At 36.2% G+C, this 19,090-nt stretch overlaps 1 protein-coding gene across 5 annotated transcripts in view; it reads right to left on the bottom strand.

The window, feature by feature from the left end:
• Positions 1–19,090, bottom strand: part of LOC144582011 (uncharacterized) — a 449,998-nt gene that overhangs the window by 260,998 nt on the left and 169,910 nt on the right. For all 5 annotated transcript variants that reach the window (XR_013533633.1, XR_013533634.1, XR_013533636.1 and 2 more), the window contains exon 3: positions 16,922–17,020. The gene's annotated coding sequence lies outside the window, so the exon portion shown is untranslated. The remainder of the gene's footprint in view (positions 1–16,921; positions 17,021–19,090) is intronic.

The following is a 19,090-nucleotide window of genomic DNA, read 5'->3' on the forward strand; positions in this document are numbered from 1 at the left end:
AGAAGTTGAATTCCTGAAAAGACCAATAACAAGTTCTGAATTTGAGGCAATAATTAACAGCCTACCAATCAAAAAAAGCCCAGGACCAGATGAACTCACAGCCGAATTCTACCAGAGGTACAAAGAGAATCTGGTACCATTCCTTCTGAAACTATTCCAAACTATAGAAAAAGGACTCCTCCCTAAATCGTTTTATGAGGCCAGCATCATCTGATACCAAAACCTGGTAGAGACACAACTAAAAAAGAAAATTTCAGGCCAATATCCATGATGAACATCAATGCGAAAATCCTTAGTAAAATACTAGCAAACTGAATCCAGCCACATTAAAAAGCTTATCCACCATAATCAAGGCAGCTTTATCCCTAAGACAGAAGACTGGTTCAACATATGAAAATCAATAAATGTAATCTATCACATAAACAGAACCAATGACAAAAACCACATGATTATCTGAACAGATGCAGAAAAGGCCTTCAATAAAGTTCAACACTGTTTAATTCTAAAAACACTCAATAAACTAAATATTGATGGAACATATATCAAAATAATAAGAACTGTTTATGACAAACCCACAGCAGTATAATACTGAATGGGCAAAAATTGGAATCAGTCCCTGTGAAAACCAGCACTAGACAAGGATGCCCTCTCTCACCACTCCTATTCCACATAGTATTGGAACTTCTGGCCAGGGCAATCAGGCAAGAGAAAGAAACAAAGTGTATTCACACAGGAAGAGAGGAAGTCAAATTATACCTGTTTGCAGATGACATAATTATATATTTAGAAAACCCCATTGTCTCAGCCCAATAACTCCTTAAGCTGATAAGCAACTTCAGCAGTCTCAGGATACAAAACCAGTATGAAAAATTACAAGCATGGATATACACCAATAGCCAAATCATGAGTAAACTCCCATTCACAATTGCTACAAAAAGATTAAATGCCTAAAATTTAATTTTAATTTTAATTTAAAAAATTAAACTTACAAGGGATGTGAAGGACCTCTATAAGAGGAACTACAAATCACTGCTCAAGGAAATCAGAGAGTACAGAAACAAATGGAAAAACATTCCATGCTCATGGATAGGAAGAATAAATATAGTGAAAATGACCCTACTACCCAAAGTAGTTTATGAATTCAGTGTTATTCCCATCAAGCTATCATTGACTTTCTTCACAGAATTAGAAAAAAACTTCATTAAATTTCATACAGAACCAAAAAAGAGCCCTTATAGCCAAGACAATCCTTAGCCTAAAGAACAAAGCTGGAAGCATCATGCTACCTGACTTTAAACTATACTACAAGGTTACAGTAACAAAAGCAGCATGGTACTGGTTCCAAAACAGATATATAGACCAATGGAACAGAACAGAGGTCTCAGAAATAACACCACACATCTACAAACCATCTGATGTTCAATAAAGATGACAAAAGCAAGCAATGGGGAAAGGATTCCCTATTTATTAAATGGTGTTAGGAAAACTGGCTAGCCATATGCAGAAAACTCAAACTGGACTCCTTCCTTATAACTTATATAAAAATTAACTCAAGATGGGCTAAAGATTTAAACATAAGACCTAACACCATAAAAACCCTGGAAGAAAACCTAGGCAATACCATTCAGGACACAGGCATAGGAAAAGACTTCATAACTAAAAAACCAAAAGCAATCACAACAAAAGCCAACATTGACAAATGAGATCTAATTAAACTTAAGAGCTTCTGCAAAGCAAAAGAAACTATCATTAGAGTGAACAGGCAACCTACAGAATGGGAGAAAATTTTTGCAATCTATCCATCTAACAAAGGACTAATATTCAGAATCTACAAGAAACTTAAACAAACTTACATGAAAAAAACCCACAACTTCATCAAAAAGTAGGCAAAGGATATAAATAGACACTTCTCAGAAGAAGACAGTTATGCAACCAACAAACATAGGAAAAAAACTTATCATCACTGGTTGTTAGAGAAATGCAAATCAAAACCATAATGAGACACCACCTCATGCCACTTAGAATGGCAATCATTAAAAAATCTGGAGACAACAGATGCTGGAGAGGATGTGGAGAAATAGGAACACTTTAACACGCTGGTGAGAGTATAAATTATTTCAACCATTGTGGAAGACAGCGTGGCCATTCCTCAAGGATCTAGAACTAGAAATATCATTTGACTCAGCAATCCCATTACTGGTATATACCCAAAGGATTAGAAATCATTCAACTGTAAAGACACATGGAAACGTATGTTTATTGCAGCACTATTCACAATAGCAAAGACTTGGAACCAACCAAAATGTCCATCAGTGATAGACTAGATAAAGAAATGTGGCACATATATACCACAGAATACTATGAAGCCATAAAAAAGAATGAGTTCATGTCCTTTGCCAGAACATGGATGAAGCTGGAAACCATCATTCTCTGCACACTAACAGAGAAACGGAAAACCAAACACTTCAAGTTCTCACTCATAAGTGGCAGCTGAACAATGAGAACGCATGGGCCTAGGGAGGGGAACATCACAAACTGGGGCCTGTCGGGGGATGGGGGAAATGAGAGGGATAGCATTAGGAGAAACACCTAATGTAGATGATGGGTTGATGAATGCAGCAAACCATGAAGGCACATGCATACCTATGTAACAAACCTGCACATTCTGCACATGTATCCCAGTACTTAAAGTATAATTTTAAAAATAAGTTATATGTATATACTTTAATAACCATTCCTCTGGGTACTGCAGGGAGATATATATTCAGTATACTCTAATATTCATTCCTATGGGAACTACAGAGAGATATATACTCAAACACCTTATACACAAAATCCAGATAGAACCTTTAAAGATAACCTACAGGAAGGAAAGACAAGTTTAACAGAGAGAAGAGAAACAGGTGAAACAAATAGAAAACAATTACGAAATGGCAGATTTATGTGCTTACATAGCAATAATTAACTCAAATGCAAATGGTGTAAGTAAACCAATCAAAAAGCAGAGATTTGCAGTGTGGATTTCTAAAAGCTACCCAACTAAACACTATTTACAAGAATTCACCTTCATAATATACATGTATTGGCAGTAAAGGAATGAAAAAGATACACAATAAACACATTTTAAAAAAAGCAAAGGAGTACCTCCGTTAATATATACTCATGTAGACTGAAGAACAGTGTGTGTGTGTGTGTGTGTGTGTGTGTGGACAAAAATGGCATTAAATAATGATCAAATAATTAAACTCTACATAAAAATCTTAAATATGTATGCATCAAACAACAGAACCTCAGTAAAAACAGACAAAGTCACAATTAAATTTGGGAACTTCAATACCCTCTTCCTACAGAACTAGACATTCTCATTAAGCATACAGAAGATCTAGCTGGGTGCAGCTGGGTACAGTAGCAGGCACCGGTAGCCCCAGCTATTCAGGAAGCTGAGGCAGGAGGATTGTTTGAGCCCAGGAGTTCAAGGCCAGCTTGGGCAATATATTAATATTAAGGACCTCTCTCAAGAAATCTTTATATATGGAAGATGAAAATAACACAATCGGCATAATCTAATGGACATATGGAGAACATTCCACCTGACAACAGCAGAATACACCTATTTTTTCAAGTGCTCAAAGAATAGGTACCAAGATAGGCTGTACTCTCAGCCATAAAATAAACTTCAACAAATGTAAATCAAATGAAATCTTGCAGAGTGTTTTCTTTCACCATAATAGAATCAAATTAGAAATCAGTAACAGAAAGAAAACAAGAAATCTCTGAAAATGTAGTGCTGTTAAAAGATAATATATACCTGCAGGATGCAGGATGTGTACATGTACCCCAGAGCCCAAAAACAATAAAATAAAATAAAAATAAAAGATAATATATGATATACTCCTAAGTTCAAAAATGTAGAAAGAACGGAGTAATTCCTCAAGAATTACAAACTTCTAAGAGGAAGTAGGCAGTATAAATCATCTCATATTATCAAAGAAATTGAATTTGTAATTTAAAAGCCACCTCCCAACACCCCCTTTTCCAACACCCTCATTTCCTCCCCAATATTTTCAGACCTAGATAGTTTCACTGAAGAAATCTAACAACATTTAAAGAATACCTAATGCCAATTTTACATATTTTTTCCAGAAAACAGAAGGGGACATTTCTCAACTCATGTTATGAGTCTATTATTGCCCTGAATACTAAAACCAGAAAATGATAGCTCAGTAAAACAAAACAAAGACAAAAATTAAACACAAACATCTATTATTAACTTAAATGCAAAATATTTGCATACCAAACCCCTCAATGTATGCATAGTTACATTTCATAATAAAATGAGGCTAATTGGTCATTTAAGTTTCCTCCTCTTTGAAGTGTCTGTTTAAAGTTTATATTCACTTTAATTTTTTTTTTTTGAGATGGAGTTTTACTTTGTCACCCAGGCTGAAGTACAGTGGTGCCATCTCAGCTCACTGCAGCCTCTGCCTTCTGGGTTCAAACAATTTCCCTGCCTCTGTCTCCTGAGTAGCTGCAATTACAGGTGTATGCCACAACACATAGCTAATTTTTAAAATATTTTTAGTAGAGACAGGGTTTCACCATGTTGGCCAGGCTAGTCTTGAACTCATGGCCTCAGGTCATCCACCACTTTGGCCTCCCAAAATGCTAGGATTACAGGTGTGAGCCACTGCACCAGCCAAATTTTCTAATCATTTTTTTATTAATTTTTAAGATAGCTTTATATATTCTGAGTACTAATATATTTATTTTTTGTGCTGGAAATAATTTCTCTGCCTTTTTTCTTCATGGTAACTGTGAATGAAAAAGGTCTGTAATTTTCTTATTTAATATTTGTATTATGTCTTATGGTTGGTTCTTTTTGAGTCTTAAAGAAATCTGTTTGTGCCCTAAGTCATAAAAGTATTCTGCAAATTTTCGTTTAAGCCTTTTAAAGTTTTGCTTTTAACATTTAGTAGGTATTTAATCCATCTGCAGTTGGTTTCTATATATTAAATGCAGTGAAACTACAGTTAAATATTTCAATAAAACTCTGAATTGTTCATTCAGGGCTCTGCATTCTCTTACTGATCTGCAGTGCAGCTCCATCACATATCAAAGGTTCATACGTGTATGACTCTAGTTCTGGAGACCTGTCAGTTCTAGGGGTTTGTCTATTACTATGCCACTACTGAGTTGCCTTAAATATTCTAATTCATAATAAATCTCAGTATCTATAAGGCGAGCCTCCTATGCATGTTTTAGTTTAAGTTCTGGGATACATGTGAAGAATACGCAGGTTTGTTACATAGGAATACGTATGCCAGGTGGTTTATTGCACCTATTGACCTGTCCTCTAAGTTCCTACCCTCACCCCCATCCCCCAACAAGCCCTGGTATGTGTTGTTCCCCTCCCTGTTTTCATGTGTTCTCATTGTTCAACTCCCACTTATAAGTGAGAATGTGCATTGTTTCGTTTTCTGTTCCTGTGTTAGTTTGCTGAGGATGATGGCTTCAAACTTCATCCATGTCCCTGCAAAGGACATGATCTCATTTTTTTTTTTATGATTGCATATGCTGGTGCCATTTCTTCTGAAAATATTCCTAACAGTTGAAAAGGACTGACTTCTTTCTAAATCATTTTATGAAGCCAGCATCAATCAGCCTGATACCAAAACCAGGCACAGACACACACACACACACACACACAAACACACACACACAGAGAGAGAGAGAGAGAGAGAGAGAGAGAGAGAGAGAGAGAGAGAAGTTCAGGCCAATATCCCTCATGAACGTCAATGTGAAGATCCTCAATAAAATACTGGCAAACCAAATCCAGTGGTACATTAAAAAACTTACCCACAATGATCAAGTCAGCTTCATCCCTGGGATGCCGGTTGGTTCAACATATGCAAATCATTACATAAATAGATGTAATCTATCACATAGATTACATATCTATCACATTACATATCACATATAGATATGTAATCTATCACATAAATAGAACCAAGCACAAAATCTACATGCTTATCTCAATAGATGCAGAAAAGGCCTTTGATAAAATTCAACATACTTTCATGTTAAAAACTTCAATAAACTAGGTATTGATGAAACATCTCAAAATAATAAGAGCTATTTATGACAAACTCATAGCCAATATAATATTGAATGGGCAAAAGCTGAAAATACCTAGGAATGCAGCTAACAAGAGATGTGAAGCACCACTTCAAGGATATTGCATATTGCACATGTCCAGGAATTTATCCATTTCTTCTAGATTTTCTAGTTTATTTGCATTCAGGTGTTTATAGTGTTCTCTGATGGTAGTTTGTATTTCTGAAGGATCAGTGGTGATATTCCTTTTATCTTTTTTTATTGTGTCTATTTGATTCTTCTCTCTTTTTTTCTTCATTAGTGTAGCTAGTGATCTATTGGTGGTGTTAATTTTTTCAAAAAACCAGCTCCTGGATTCCATTTTTTGTTTTGCAGGTATTTTTGTCTCTATCTCCTTTAATTCTGCTCTGATCTTAGTTATTTCTTGTGTTCTGCTAGCTTTTGGATTAGTTTGTTCTTGCTTCTCTAGCTCTTTTGTGATGTTAGGGTGTCAACTTGGGATCTTTCTAGCTTTCTGATGTGGGCAATTATTGCTATAAATTTCACTCTTAACACTGCTTTAGCTGTGTCCCAGAGATTATGGTAGATTGTCTCTTTGTTCTCATTGGTTTCAAAGAACTTATTTATTTCTGCCTTAATTTCATTATTTTCCCAGGAGTCATTCAGGAGGAGATCGTTCAATTACCATGTAATTCTGTGGTTTTGAGTGAGTTTTTTAATCCTAAGTTCTAATTTGATTGCACTGTGGACTGAGAGACTGTTATGATTTCAGTTCTTTCACATCTACTGAGGAGTGTTTCACTTCCAATTATGAGATTGATTTTAGAATAATTGCCATGTGGCATGGAGAAGAATGCATATTCTGTTAATTTGGGGTGGAAAGTTCTGTAGATGACTATTAGGTCCACTTGATCCAGGGATGAGTTAAAGTCCTAAATATCCTTGTAATTTTCTGTCTCGTTGATCTAATACTGACAACGGGGTGTTAAAGTCTCCCACTATTATTGTGTGGGAGTCTAAGTCTCTTTGTAGGTCTCTAAGAACTTGCTTTATGAATCTGGGTGCTCTTGCATAGATAGGGTGCATATATATTTAAGATAGTTAGCTCTTTCTGTTGAACTGATCCCTTTACCATTACATAGTGCCCTTCTTTGCCTTTTTTGATGTTTGTTAGTTTAAAGTCTGTTTTGCCAGAAACTAGGATTGCAGCCCCTGCTTCATTTCTGCTTTCCATTTACTTGGTAAATCTTCCTCCATCTCTTTATTTTGGGCCTACGTGTGTCATTGGATGTGAGATGAGTCTCCTGAATACAGCACACTGATGGGTCTCGACGCTTTATCCAATCTGACAGTCTGTGTCTTTTAATTGAGGTATTTGGCCCATTTACATTTAAGGTTAGTATTGTGATGTGTTAATTTGATCCTGTCATCATGATGCTATCTGGTTATTTTGCACACTAGTTTATGCCATTTCTTTACAGTGGTACTGGTTTTTCTTTTCCATATTTAGTGCTTCCTTCAGGAGCTTTGCAAGGCAGGCCTGGTGGTGACAAAATCCCTCAGCATTTGTTTGTCTGCAAAGAATTTTACTTCTCCTTCACTTATGAAGTTTGATTTGGCTACATATAAAGTTCTGGGTTGCAAATTCTTTTATTTAAAAATGTTGAATATTGAGCTCCTATCTCTTCTGGCTTATAGAGTTTCTGCTGAAAGGTCCACTGTTATTCTGATTGGCTTCCCTTTGTAGGTAACCTGGACTTTCTGTCTGCCCTTAACATTCATTTCCTTCATTTCAACTTTGGAGAATTTGATGATTATGTGTCTTGGGGTTGATCTTCTCATGGAGCATCTTAGTGGTGTTCTCTCTATTTCCTGAATTTGCATGTTGGCCTGTCTTGCTAGGTTGGGGAAGTTCTCCTGGATAATATCTTGAAGTGTGTTTCCCAGCTTGTTTCCATTCTCCTGTCTCCTTCAGGTACTCCAATCAATCATAGGTTTGGTCTTTTTACATAGTTCCATATTTCTTGGAGGCTTTGTTCACTCCTTTTATTCCTTTTTCTCTAATCTTATCTGTATGCCTTATTTCAGCAAGGTAGTCTTCAAACTCTAATATCCTTTCTTCCACTTGGTCAATTCAGCATTCTTGTGTATGCTTCTTGTGCAGTGTTTTTCCGCTCCATCAGGTCATTTAAGTTCCTCTTTATGCTGGTTATTCTAATTAGCAGGTCCTCTAACCTTTTATCAAGGTTCTCAATTTTTTTGCATTGGGTTAGAACATGCCTGCGTGCCTTATTTCACTAAGGTGCTCTTCAAACTCTGATATCCTTTCTTCTACCTGATCAATTCAGCTATTGATACTTGTGAAGTTCTTGTGCAGTGTTTTTCAGCTTCATCAGGTCACTTATGTTCCTCTTTAAACTGGTTATTCTAATTAGCAGCTTCTCTAACCTTTCATAGAAGTTCTCAGCTTCTTTGCATTGGGGTTAGAACATGCTCCTTTAGCTCAGCGGAGTTTTTATTACCCATCTTCTGAAACCCACTTCTCTCAATTTGTCTGTCTTATCCTCTGTCTAGTTCTGTACCCTTGCTGGAGAGAAGCTGCAATCATTTGAAGAGGCACTCTGGCCTTTTGGGTTTTCAGTTTTTTTTTGCTGATTTTTTCTCAGCTTCAAGAGTTTGTCTAGTTTTGATCTTGGAGGCTGCTGACCCTTGAATGGGGTTTTTGTGGGGACTTTTCTGTTGTTGCTTTCTGTTTGTTTTTCTTTCAATGGTCAGGTCTGTCTTCTGCGGGCTGCTGTGGTTTGCTGGGGGTTCACTTCAGGGTTGCTGCAGTTTGCTGCAGGTTCATTTCAAGCCCTATTCATCTGGTTCACTCCCGGGCCTGGAGATGTCACTCAAGGAGGCCAGAGAACAGCAAAGATGGGTGCCTATTCCTTCTGGGATTTCTGACCTAAAGGGTCACCAACCTGATGGCAATAGGATCACGCTTGTATACACTGTCTGACAACCCCTGTTGTAGAATCTCAAGCAGTTCGGTGGCACTTTGACTATCCTTGTGGAGGGGGTGTGCTTCACTGAGGGGAAACCCACTTTCCTGGGCTGCCCAGATTCCTCAGAACTACCAGGAGGAAAGGTTAAGTCTGCTGATTCACAGAGACTGTGGCCACCACTTCCCCTGAGGGCTCAGGTCTAGGAAGATCAGGATTCTGTCCCTGAGCCTCTAGCTGGAGTTGTAGTTCCTGCAGGGAGGTCCCACACAGTGAGAAAGGATGTGTTGGGGTCAGGCCTGAAGAGGTGGTCTGGTCAGTCTGACACAGCCCGTGTATTGGGCTACAGTAGATACCTCTTGGGACCAGGCCATCAAGCCTTGCTGGCTCCAGCAGGGGAAATTTGTGTCCTGGAGCTATAGAGATGGATGCTGCCCTTCCCCTACCCAGAGAGCTTAGTGTGTTAGGCAGTTATGAGTCCCAGAGCTGACTGCTGCCCCTCCATCAAGGAGCTCTAAGAGCTTAGACAGCAAGCAGCTGCAGCTGTGGTGCTGGTTGCCCTTCCTCCTGGACACTTGACAGGCTTAAAAAGATTCTAGCTGAGAGGTTGTTGCTTATCTGTGGGGCTCTGGAATTGGGAACCTATGCCCTGGTGACGTGGGTTTGCAAGGGGGATCTTCCAATCTGTGCGTTTCACAGTTCTGTGGAAAAAGCATGGTTTTCCCAACAGGGTAGCACACTCACTCACCACCTCCCTTGGTTAGCGGGTGAGGGCTCCCTTGCCCCATGTGGATCTGAGGTGGGTCACCATACCGCACAGCTCTTCCTTCCTCTTTTTGGATCACGTCAACTGCCTAGTCAGATCTGAAGAGAGAACCTGGAAATCTTGGTTGCTGGTGCAGGATTCACACACTATTATGGTTCTTTTCCACGGAACCTCCAATCATGCTGCTTCTAGCTGGCCATCTTGGCCCCCTATGCTTTTATTTGCTGAGTATTTTGTGCCTATGCTTGACTTGTTAGTAATTTCAAATAAATTTTATAGCTAGATTTCAAACTCTATAAAAAACTTGTAATTTTGATTTGGGTTTTAAACAAATCTTAAAATGAATTTAATGATAATTGTGTTAACTATATTGAATATTCCCATGTATGAACATGATCTATCTCCCTTTTTATTTAAGTCTCCTTGGTGTAAAGAAAAAAATTGTTTACAGTCTCCCTAAAGGACTTGCACATCTTCTTAAGATTTCTTTCTAGTAGCTTTAAATTTTTGTTGCTTTTGTAAATTTTATTCTTATTTTCTAACTCTGTTGCTTACTTACTGAAATGCAGTTGCTTTTATATATTAATCTTAAACCTAGCAATAGTTGTCATTTAATAATTTTCATAATTAGTTTGGAAGGTCTTCTGTATTTACTTCATAAATAATCAAATAACCGATGAACAAAGTATTTCTTTTTTCCAGTCTCAGTAGTGTATTTTTCCTGCATGCTCCATTCTAAGATCTCCTTTCCAATATCAACTAAAGTGGTGACATTAACCTTCCCTGTCTTTTTCCAGTATCAATTTTTTCAATGTTTTACCATTATGTAAGATATTTGCTGTATGCATTTGATAGATACCATTTGCCAGGTTAAGTAAATTTTCTTCTAATCCCAATTTACAAGATTTTTACATGAATAGAGAAGAATTTTATTTAGCATTGTGTCTGCATTGAGTAAAATAACTACATGTTTTATTTTATCTTTTAAAATAACGATATTTTGAAACACTAATTCAACTTTCTATCATGGGATTAAATTCACCTTGCTCATCATCTTGTATCTTGTTTATGTAATTATTTATTCAGACAGATACTTTTGTAAGATTTCTGAACCTTTTTTTACAAGTGAGAGTAGCTTAGGAATTTCCTTTCACCTATACTCCTTGTCAGGTTTTATAGTTCATGATTATATAAACTTGATGAAATTAATTAGGAAAGGTTCCCCCTTGTTCATTCTTCTGGAAGGCTATATAATATTAGGATTTTTTTTTCTGGTACTGATGACTGGATTAGGAAAATGTATTGTTAATTTCTATTATTGATTGATTTTCTTGTGATTACATAATCTTGGAGCAAATATGCAATGAGTGGAAGATTTCAACGTGATCTTAATAATGTCATCAGGCATGATATGGATGAATCTGTAGCAGTTAAGAATCACCTCCCAAATTTCACCTATAATATCTAACCCATCTTCAAATCCCAAGTATTCTACTCCAAATCATATCTACTTCTTGCCATTACAGCTGACATCTGCATTCCAAGCACTAATCTTCTCTCCCACAAATCATACAATAGGTGCCCAATGGACTTTTTGTTTCCAGTGCCCTAAGTAATTTGATTTCTGCATAGAAGATCAAAGGATTTTAATATCATAAGTTGGTACGTCTGGTTAACTATTCTAGAAAAAAATAGCATTTCTAATGTATTATTCTTCTTGAAAGTAATAAAGAAAGAAAAACCAAAAAAGAGAGAAAAATGAAAGGCATATTGAAAATAGATATTTAAAAGACATGACAGAAAACATTATCAGTAGTAAAAAAGATACAATGAGCAAAATTAATTAAGTAAAAAAGATAACTATAGAAGTTATCTAGCACACATATTATACTTCTGTAAACATAAAAACGTGAAAAAATGGAGTTGAATTATATTGTCCATCATTACAGAAGCAGTAAACTTTTCAAAAATAAGTAATACCTGAATCTGAACATTAGAATATTATATTGTATGCTAGGAAAATATTGATACTGAGCAATTAATACTAAGTCATGTCCGTAAAGTAACTGGACTTCAAGGCAGACAAATATTTCCTTGGTGATTCAGGCATAAAAAAGAAAAAAAAGGTATCAACAAGGAGAATCAGTAAGGTTGGCCTCAGCCTTCTCCACAGTAATATTAAATGATAAAAAAGAGTGAAATAATCAATAGATACAAAGTCCTTGGAGAAAGAATGTGAGAACCAAGATGTTTTCACACATAGCCAACTGGCTGTTGCTATATCAAAGTTAAGAGAGAAATAATTTCAAATATATGAAATCTCAGAGTAGATTGTAGCCATAAGCCTTGGAAGTGAAGTTAAGAGAAAACTCACTGGGGTTGCAATTTAACCAAACAACAGATGCATGAAGAGCTGTGTTAAAATAACTAGTGGCAAGAATCAAGTTCATTTAAGTATACAATTAAGGACAATTAACTAAGGAAAGTGGTTCATAAAAAAATCCATATGTGATAAGACACTGTAAACCTTGATGCACTAATATCATATATAAGAATGTCTCATAAAAATGAGGAAGTGGAGAGGTGAAAAAAGGTTAAAGACCGTCATCGTTTTTTACATATAAATATTTTATAATTTTAATTTTTTTGCCACTAAGCCATGAATGATTTATACAGTGTTTGTGTTGGCTATCTTTCGTTTGTTGCTTTTTAATTTTATTGTCACATAAATAACATCTTACTAAAATATGAACACAAAATATATTTTATATCATAATATTACAATAGGAATGCTGTTATTGCCAAATTATTGCAATATGAACAATGCTACAAAAAATCAGAAGGCAACAGAAGGTTAACTGTTGGAATTCACTTGGGATGGCTGGCAAAATATTAGGGAAAGATATAGATTATAGTTTCAAACCTTTTGGAAGGCTGAAAGGTTTTATTGGGAAGGCTGAAGATGGCCAGTCCATTACCTAAGGGAAAAGATAGGGATGATAAAAGGCATTCCCAGTTTAAATCTGTCTATCCCACATACCTTTGTCTCTACTCTAACTGTTTACTCATGTAAACATTGTGCTGGATCGTCCACTCAGGGGAGATCAAAGGGGAATTACCCACTAACAGTGTTTACTCTGGGCCCTGGAACCTAAAGCTGTTATCATTCATAAAACCACTCTTTAAACCATGTTAATTATCCACAAGTGTGTTAATTTAGAATCTCCGTTATGTGAGGATGGGACAGGGGTCTTTGTCAACTGGCTGCATTTTGCTCTCTGAAAGCAGCCAACAACCATTCCTAGCCCACTTGAATCACTGAAATAGGTGTGAGAGTGCATTTATTCATCTGTCATTGAGTCAGGGTCTGTAGGACAGACCTTTACAGGTGGTGATCAGTGTCTCAGGTGGTGACCTCAACGTGATCAAGGTCACAGGTGGTGGCCCATGTGAGGAAAGCTGTGTGAGGAACCTGGTGTGAGGAAACCAGGGCCATGACTAACCACTTTCATCATTTTTTCAATTATAGGTATTTGTTTATCATTATATCTTAAATCCAAGAACTATTTATAACTTATTGTTATTGTTGCCATCATTGTGCTTATTGTTGCTCTGGCTATCTTCTGATTGCCAATTTTCAGTTTTACTCTTTTTTGAATATCTCTCTGACACCTTTCAATTTGGAAATCAACTTTGGAGCCTAATATGTAGTCACTTTTCTAAGTATCCCATTTGTGCATAAACAGAGTGCTATATATTTCTTTGCTGGATAAAAAGTATCCCAGCATATAAGAACACTAAAAAAAAATTATTTAAAGATGTTAACAGAAAACTAAGTTTCAGGGCTTCTTTCCCTCACTGATGGACATTTAAAATGTTTTAAGTTTTGGCCACTGTAAGTAATGCCACCCTATAGGCTACATTTCCATTGTATTGAGAGATTGTTCAATAAAAGGGTCATTTGTATTTTTATTTTAATACATGCTGTCAAATTGCTGCTTAAGAACACTCTAATGCCTAACATTTCTCCAATCTATGGACAGGCATACTCTTTTGTTTACAACTCTGATATATACATGTTTATCTCCTAATTGTTTCTAGTCTGATGCATATAAAATAATCTCCTTTTGTCACCTTAATTTGTATATTTGCATTTCTCAGATTACTAGAAACTTCTGGCATCTTTTCATGTGTTTCTTTCCTCTGAAGTTCTAGTTTTGTATGAATTATTTAGTGATGATTTTATCTAACTTCTGTTAAACAATTTTCCTATTTATAAGAACTCATTCTTTATAAATATTAGCAGGTAGTTAATATATGGCATCAGATTAGAAATTGTGTTATAAATCAATCAGTTTATTAATTTTATTAACTATTTTTCCATATAAAGTTTTGATTTATATGCAATAAACTGCCTTTATTTGTAATATCTTCCTGTTTTTCAGAACTTATTATGATAGCCACCCAACCACTGATTTATAAGGAAGTTAGTCTCCTAACTTCTTAATAAAATGTTCATAGTTTCTTGTCCATTTGTTCACTTGTTTTTCACTGAAGGCTTTATTTATTCTATCTGGAATATATATTTGTATATGATATTAGATGATGTTCCATTTTTATTGCCTCCCAGATGGCTGGCAGGTTGTACCTGTGCCGTTTGTTCAAAAACCCATCTTTTTCGCATTATATTCATTATTGCCTTCTCCTGCGTTGAAGCTCTGCAAACTGAGATATTCATGCTGTTTCTTTTTGACTAATCTATTTGCCTATTCCTACACCAATACAGTATGCATTTTTTGATATTAAGGTATGCCTGATACTCAATAAGGCTAGTATCCCTCACTCATTTTCTTTTTAATAAGCCAACACCAAACTCCCCTGTAAGTTAGAGAGTATAATTGAAATAGTGAAAGAAGATTCACTGAGGGGGCCGGATTACTTGAGGACAGGAGTCTGAGACTAGCCTGGCCAACAGGGTGAAACTCTATCTCTACTAAAAATACAAAAAATAGCTGGGTGTGGTTTTGTGTGCCTGTAATCCCAGCTACTAGGGAGGCTGAGGCAGGAGAGAGAGAGAAAAAAGAAATATATGTATATATGCATTTATACGTCTATTTTAATTTTCTTACAACATTAAATTTTCCTATCCACGAAAATAGTATATGTTCAAATACTGATTGAATAGCCCTTATCTGAGATGCTTGAAGTATTTAGGATTTCAAATTTTGGAATATTCACATGTAGACAGATAGATAGATAGATAGATAGATATAGAGATATCTCAGATAGGGGACCCAAGTATAAACCCAAAATTTATATATGTTTAATATGCACCTTATACATTTAGCCTGAAGGTAATTTTATATATTTTTAATCACTTGGTGTGTGAAACAATCTGTGCACACTGGGCAATCAAAGCAAAGGCGTCACTGTCTCAGCCACCCACGCAGGTACTCTGTGGTTATGTGGCATCATCATCACTCCTGACTCTGAATTTATATGCTACCAGTAGGAATCATTTTCTTGAACTTACTCACAGAGAAGCATTTCATAGTAAAAATGACATACCATTAATACAGTGAAAAATCAGTGTGTTCAGGGTAACTAAGCAGCAGAGTATCACCAAAATACCTACATCAGCTATTAACCAACAGCTAGGACAAACAACAGAAGGCTTTCCAGTCTCCACCTATAATGCTGGCTGTTTCTCTTTTCTTTTTTTTCTGATGCTGTTTTTATGAAAAAGTTATTGTACACTACATTGGGAGGTGGGGGTGGCAGTGAGAAAAACATCAGATGCAATTAAGGGAGCTGGAAGTGGGTGCACTGCAGAGGATTAGGTGTTCTACTGTATGGCTTTGCTCAGCGTTTCCTACAGAGTTGTCTGCCTCATTATCAACTTGTTTTTGTCTTAGAAGTCTCTCTCTGTACAAACTGACATGATTTCTTGTTCTGTTACAGATGCACAGTGCTCTAGTCCTTCGATAAGCCCATCAGACATTTTCACCACATCCTCTATAGGCCTGTAGACACTTTTTCCACAGGGTTAAAAACATCGTCTTCATCATCGCTATCAGCATGATCACCTTGATTCAGAATGATTTTGTCTATTTCATCATAGATCAATGAATCAACAACTGAGGCCTCATTATCAATGCTAAAAACATATTTGATAGCCATTTCTTTCAACTTACTGGTGGACTACACATGTTTTTTTTTGCACATATAAGGGGATCAGATGTCAGGGTTTTTTCTGACTCGTCATATAGTGTCTTTCAAAGCCACCAGCTTCCAGCACTTTTGAGGCCAAGAGTTCAAGACCAGCCTGGCCAATAGAACAAAACCCCATCTTTACTAAAAATACAAAAAATTAGCCAGGTGCAGTCACACACGCCTGTAGTCCCAGCTACTTGGGAGACTGAAGCATGAGAATCACCTAAGCCTGGGAGACAGAAGTTGCAGTGAGCCGAAATTGCACCACTGTACTCCACCTTGGGCGACAGAGGTAGATTTTTGTCTCAAAAAACCAAACAAAACAAAAACACACAACCTCGTTCATTATCATCACGAAACTTAGCTGCAGGTCATGCACCACCATTGTGTCTTTAGTTTTTGTGTTCCAGAGTTAGCAAAAGCAAAACTCCATTTGAAAATCTTCTACACCTACACCTCTGTTCATTGCTGCTAGCATACTGGTTCAAGATAATGTTTTTTTAATCTATTTTAATTGATCTAAGGATAAGTGGTCACAGGCTGAATTAACAAAATCACATTTGGGAAAAAGTTCATGGCATACACAGTATTTTTTATGATAATTTTAGCTGCAGAATGAGCAGAACAGTTGTCAAGGAATCACAAAATCTTGCAATTATCATCCAGTTTAGCTTCCCTGAAGTGAGCACAAGCCACTGACACAAACTGTGAAACCAATCAGAAAATATGGCCTTGGTGATTTAGGCCTTTTTGTTAGTATACTAATAGACTAGTCAGAAATCAAATCCTTGAAAACAGTAATGACCCAAGCTTTTGCCTATCATGGCAAGTTTATACTCACGTGTAACTGTGGCGTTAGCTCATCCCCACACAGTTATTCTGGCTTTGGCATTCTTAATTCCTGTGTGAGTTGTCTCATCCAGCTGTCGTCGGTGTCTTTCTAGGGTAATAATGACAAAACAGTAATGTTTATTGAACACAGATTTGTTCTGACATCAGATTTTCAGCAGTGATGATGGTGACAAACTCATCAATGAATGTTATCTGCTGCTTCATGAACAGTAGATGCTTTATTGCTACAAATTCTTAAAAATTTAATATTATGCCTTTATAAAAAACTTCAGGCTGTTGAATATCCATAGTTTCCTTCGCTTTTTAATTCATTGTAGTAGATCTTTGCTTGTTTCATGATCGGCACACCATCAAATAGCATGTGCTCACTGCCACACTGATGGATTCACTCTCTGAATACACAGCAGAGAGCTTTAGTTTTAGTTCTGTGCAGCATTTTTATGTTTTTCATTGACTTCTACCCATCACTTACAGTGTAGAACTTGAACAGCTTACCCTTTGTTTCTTCAGGCCATGCGTGGTAGTCATTCCAACACTGTACTCTTCTGTACGACATTTCACGTTCCAATTTCTCCAACGCTTAACTTTCTATACTATAGATAAACATGAATGCTTCTTCTTTTTCTTACCAGGGTTACACATGGGGGTATCTGCAAGCCTTTTTTAACACATTTTCAATGATATCTTTACACCACAAGCAGAAAATAAGCCAAAACCAAAACCTCAGTGCGTAATGCACATAGGTCTTGGCTCCATGCAGGGCTTCATGGGGAACCTGCTATTGGTGTATCTTGTCTGCACAGGCGCCATTTTATTACCCTTTACAGGAGTGCTTCCATGGGGGGAATCTGGGTGGGCACAGAATAGACAGAGTAAAAAGGGAAGTTTTTTTGTTGTTTCTCTTGGCATTGCTGCATGTTGACAGTGACCCATTACATGAGGTCAGTTGTGGAATTTTTGACTTGTAGTGTCATGCCAGCACTCAAAAGGTTTTAAGCTTTTGAGCATTACGGATTTCAAATTTTCAGATTAGAGGTGTTCAACATGTATGAAGTCATTTAAAGATATTTATTATTTTCTTCATCTAGCTAACACAGCATTCTTGTTCAATTTCTTTCCTCAGCATTCTTTTGTTTTTGATGCTGTTGTATATCCAATAATTTGTGCCCTTTCCATCTCTACTCCATGCTTCCAGATTAGTAAAAACAGCTATAAAGTGCTCAGATAATCATATTAACTATTTAAAAATTTAAACAAGAATCCCTTGGGATTTCTCCACCTCCAATTATATCCTTGGCAAACACATCTTTATTACCAAAGGTTTATGTTGTTTATTTTATTTTTAAATCTTAGTACTTCAGTTTAAATCTTGAAGAAATATTTGTTAAAAATAGTGTTTGTGGACAACCCTACCCAGTCCCTTATCTTTAATGAAGTGTTTTTTACTTTTACAATTTATAGTAAGATTTGCTATTATTTTTGGTAAGTAACCTTTGTGATGCTTTAGTATTTTCCTTTTATCCTCAATTTATTTATAATTCTAACTAGAACCAATTATAGCATTTTACCAAATAATTTTTAGCATTTATTGATAACAATCAAACTTTTCTCCCTTGACCAGGTTATAATAATCTGTGGTAAAATATCCTGATATAAATGATCCTTTAATTCTTAAAATAAACCCTGGTTAGTCAGTGCATTTGTCCCTTGATACAATGCTGAATATTACTGCTATTATTTAGAATTTTGCCTCACTATTAAGATTTATCCCTAGTTTTCTTTTATATGGTATCTTTATCAGGTGTTGGTATCAAAATAATGCTGATTTCATGAAAGCAATCAGAAAATTCCATTATTTTCTACAGGCTTGCATAATTTAAACAATATTGAACTTATTTATCTTTTTTTTTTTAATTATAGAATGTTTGGCTGCAAGCCGCTGTTCTGACATTCTTTTTTACTGTAGGTGCTTCACCTTTCCAAACTCTTCCCTGGTAGTTAGCTTTAATCAGTTTTTCCATTCTGCCATATCTAGTGAATTGTATTATTCAAGCAGCAGGCTCTTTTTAGTCTGTCTAGCTTTTCTTTCTCTGTGGTATTTCTCTTCTCTCATAGTTTCTTATTATATAATCAGACTTCCAAGGGGTCTATATATTTT

The sequence above is a fragment of the Callithrix jacchus genome, chromosome 4 (genome assembly GCF_049354715.1).
Source record: "Callithrix jacchus isolate 240 chromosome 4, calJac240_pri, whole genome shotgun sequence".
Lineage (NCBI taxonomy): Eukaryota > Metazoa > Chordata > Mammalia > Primates > Cebidae > Callithrix > Callithrix jacchus.